Here is a 4,755-nt window from a genome sequence, read left to right as displayed (position 1 = left end):
GCACCCTCCGGATGCGTCCAATGAGCACTGCTGCGCGTAAGGATGGTAACAGGTGTGCGTAATGAAGAGCAGCCTGGCACAGTCGGGCACTAGAAAGGGAGAGCGGGAGCAGGCGTGACACTTATAATGCCGTGAAAGGATGCAGGAACCTACATTTTTCCCACCATGTGTTTCAGTAAGCAATGTATTTGTTTCATTTTTTCATTGGTAGAGATGGAAGACAAAATAAAGGCATAAGGATATTCTAGGGAGCCTAACCAGCATTACATGTTAAAATCAAACAGGAAATGATATGCCAATGCATCACATAACCATGTATACTAAAACTCCTACTCTTGGGGGGGAGGGGGGGTAATATAAAAATGTTGTCACTCAAGCAGAAACCTCTGAAAAACGTTCCAGATAGAACCAATTCAGGTCAGATATAGAACCCTCTAGGATATTTTGGGCTTGATGGTTATTTCTCTCAAATTGTGTGCACAGAAGTTTTTAGATCCCTGTTAGTGAGCATTTCTCCTTTTCCAAGATAATCCATCCGCCTGACAGGTGTGGTTTATCAAGAAGCTGATTAAACAGCATGATCATTACACAGGTGCGCCTTGTGCTGGGGACAATAAATGGCCACTCTAAAATGCGCAGTTTTGTCACACAACACAATGCCAAAGATGTCTCAAGTTTTGAGTGAGCATAAAATTGGTTTTGAGTGAGCGTGCAATTGGCATGCTGACTGCAGGAATGTCCAGCAGAGCTGTTGCCCGATAACTTAATGTTAATTTCTCTACCATAAACCACTCCAATGTAATTTTAGAGAATTTGGCAGTACGCCCGACCGGCCTCATAACCACAGACCACGTGTATGGCGTTGTGTGGGTAAACGGTTTGCTGATTTCAATGTTGTGAATGGCGTGCCCGTGGTGGCGATGGGGTTATGGTATGGGCAGGCAAAGGCTATGGAAAAACAAACCTCCTGAGGTCCATTAATGTGCCATTCATCCGCCTCCATCACCTCATGTTTCATCATAATAATGCACGGCCCCATTTCGGAAGGATCGGTACACAATTCCTGGAAGCCTGCATATTCACCAGACGCCACCTATTGAGCTTGTTTGGAATGCTCTGGAACAACATGTATGACAGCGTGTTCCAGTTCCCACCAATATCCAGAAACTTCACACAGCCATTGAAGAGGAGTGGGAAAACATTCAACAGACCCCTGATCAAATGGTGGTCTCACTAGATACTGACTGGTTTTCTGATCTACGCCCCTACCTTTTTTTAAGGTATCTGTGACCAACAGATGCATACCTGTATTCCCAGTCATATGAACTCCATAGATTAGGGTCTAATAAATGTATTTCAATTGACTGATTTCCTTGTATGAACTGGAACTCAGTAAAATCTTTGAAATAGTTTGTAAACATTTAAAAACATAATTCCACGTTTAAATTATGGAGTATTGTGTGTGGGCAATCTCAATTTAATCCATTTTAAATGCAGGCTGTAATACAACAACATGTTGAAAAAGTCAAGGGGTGTGAATACTTTCTGAAGGCACTGTAAGTGTCATGAAGCTTAGTTATTGCCTTTATAACGAGGCAATTGAAGAGATAAGGAGAACTGGACTAGGAATTTCAGTGTACTTCCGGAATTGACTGAATTGATCCCAACCAACCCCAGTCTCTCATGACAGGTTTAACTATTAAACTAATTGGAAGTGGCTGTGGATTAGAGCGTCTGCTAAATTATACCAAAAAGGTAATGTTGCAAACCTGGGGGAGCTTACAATAAATACAATGTCTTTCATTGTAAATAAGAATTTGTTCTTAACTGACTTTCCTACTAGCAGAAAGCAGCGGTAGAGCTGCAAGCATTGTAGGATGCTGCATTTGCCTCTGACGTTAAGTGTGATGCACGTGGCAACCATCATTACACACACCTGCGACCAATCATTAGGCACACCTGGACTTCATCCCTACCCTGATTACTTCCCCTTTATCTAGCACTGTAGTATTTATCATCAGGCAGTATTGGTTCTGTTATCATGTCCAGACGCTTCTCCTGTTTTGTATTTGCGTTATGTTCATTTACCATTAAACTCATCAACTGCACCTAATTCCTGACTCCCTGCATCTCCGTTACAGTGTGTTTGTGTGTGACAATTATAATTTAACAGCAGTGCTCCAAGGTTATGGTCTGCACAAATACTAATAATACATAGATAAATAGTTATGGGTCCTCTTAGGTGATCAAGATCACATATATGCTTCAGAAACCTCTTTCTCATCCTAATGTGCGATTTGATCTCTCTTCTCCTCTGGAACACTCTGAGACGCTCAACCTGCTCTGAGAGGAGCACGCTCCCAGCACCTTACCTCCTACCACAAGACTACGCAGACGATCTGCCAGCCTACTCCCTCAATCATCAGAGGAGACCTGAAGGGCATCGACAAGGAGCAGCTCAGAAGACTTCTGAAAACAAAGAATAAGCCCAAGCTCCTGTCTGAGGCATTCTACCACGACGTGACCTAAAACTATTAAACTTATGTTACAGACAGAGGGTTCTTGAAAATAAGGGAGAGCTGCACACTCTTGGCGCGCAGATGCAAAAATGTAATATCCAATGTTTCGACAGCCAAGCTGTCTTCATCAGGATATGATCATGATACCCCTGGGTGTGGAGGAGAGAGACTTCCCCATCCCCTACTCCATTGTGGTCCATGAGAAGATTGAGATGTTTGAGCGACTCCTGCGTGCTGTGTACACACCTCAGAATGTATATTCATGCATGTGGACCAGTAAGACAGAGAGTGTAGTTTACGCATCGTGATCTTGAGTGCAGTAAACTGTATGAGAGACCCGTCACCTGTCCAGTGGAGATACCTGCTCAATAACTGTGGAACAGATTTCCCCATTACAACTAACGCAGAGATGGTTCTGTCACTCAACCTGCTCAACGGGAGGAACAGCATGGTGTCTGAGACCACCGTTGACTATAAGAAACGCCGGTGGCAGAATGAGCACAACATAACCAACAACATAGTGGTCAGGACGGGCGTTACGAAGCGCCTTCCTCCAATCAGCATCCCCATGTTCTCCGGAAATGCCTATTTCGTGGTTTCCAGAGACTTTATCCATCACGTGTTTGACAGCCAGGAGGTGCGGGCCCTGCTGGAGTGGGAGAGGGACACCTACAGTCCTGATGAGCACCTGTGGGCCACTCTGCAGCGCATGCCCTCAGTGCCAGGGTCTAACCCTCCTCACATCAAGTACCATGAATCAGACATGAACGCCATCGCTCACATGGTGAAGTGGAGTTACCTGGAAGAAGATGTGAGGAAAGGAGTCCCATATCCACCCTGCTCCGGTGCCTCCAGGAGAGCTGTGTGTGTTTCCGGGGCTGGAGATCTCCAGTGGTGTCACGATTGTTGGGATAGACGGACCAAGGCGCAGCGGGATTCGAGTTCCACATCTTTTATTCGTGAAACTTAAACAAAACAATAAACAAACAACGACCGTGAAGTAAAAGAGCGCACATCAGCACTCAACAAAACAATATCCCACAACCCAGGTGGGAACAATGGCGAACTTAAGTATGATCCCCAATTAGAGACAACGAACATCAGCTGCCTCTAATTGGGAACCATATCAAGAGCACCAACATAGAAATGAAATAACTACAACACCCCCTAGTCACGCCCTGACCTACAACACCATAGAGAACCAAGGGCTATGGACAGGGTGTGACAGGTGGCTCCTACAACAACACCACCTCATCGCTAACAAGTTTGACCCAGAGGTGGATGATGTAGCCATTGTATGTCTGGAATCATACCTTCGTTTCAAAGCAACATATCCGTTCATCCGGGAGTATCTGTTAAAAGCTATGAAATGAAAAAGGGTTGCACATACTGTAATGTAATGTCATTTTTTAAAATTGTGTTTTGGTATTATTTTTATATGTGGTTGTTTTACCTATGTTTTACCTAAATGACATCAATGGAGGTTGTAAAAACAATCATCATTGGGGTGTTCAAATAAAAATGATTTATTTACAACCTATGGGGTATAAGATGTTGGAAATAGCGGCACAGGAGAGTCTGAAACTAATGAAATACCCTAACCCTGTTCAATGTCAGCAGCAATTTCCAGTGAGAAATGAAACCGTCTTAAACAGGATTTTCTTCTGAATAACTGGTCAGGGTATACCACTTTTCATTCAGCTGCAGGCAACTTTGATGTAAGGCTTGATCACACCTATATGGACTACTTCTATCCGTCATGCCCATTGTTGCTTATTGATTGTTCACTAGAAAAGGCAATCACTTGGTTGCGGTCACCGATAAGTTTGGATAGCTGTGGATTTAGTGAGGAATGTGGGCTGAGGTCAGGTCAGATGAAGGGAGAAGGAACCGTTTTATTACACACTTCACCTGCCTAGCAACAAAGATGTAGTGTTTAGAGGTGCAAAGAGGAGACTCCGCCTAAAGGAGGGTATAAATACGTGTGCTGGTGGAAAGATGTCATTGTCTTTTCAGCTGTTTGACCCAGTGGGTGAAAAAACTTGGTTTGAGCTTTGACTAGTTGTCCGTTAGTTTTTCACTCTGTTTGTCAGAACCTAACACCTTGTTACAATATGATTGGCACGACCGTAATAATCATCATGAAATGGCCTTGGAAGTGCCATAAGTGTAAGCCAACATAATTCATTATTTTACATAAACCTGTTTAACTGCATTGATATGGCTTAATTGATCA

The 4,755-nt window shown here is 43.6% G+C and overlaps 1 pseudogene; it reads left to right on the top strand.

Annotated features, from left to right (window-relative positions):
- The first annotated feature begins 2,659 nt into the window (after positions 1-2,659).
- LOC106585004 (beta-1,3-galactosyl-O-glycosyl-glycoprotein beta-1,6-N-acetylglucosaminyltransferase 3-like) lies at positions 2,660-3,892 on the top strand (annotated as a pseudogene).
- Positions 3,893-4,755: the final 863 nt, after the last annotated feature.

This window comes from Salmo salar, chromosome ssa02 (genome assembly GCF_905237065.1).
Source record: "Salmo salar chromosome ssa02, Ssal_v3.1, whole genome shotgun sequence".
Classification (NCBI taxonomy): Eukaryota; Metazoa; Chordata; class Actinopteri; order Salmoniformes; family Salmonidae; genus Salmo; species Salmo salar.
Note: the sequence above shows the minus strand (reverse complement) of the source record. Positions and strands in the feature narration are given on the sequence as shown.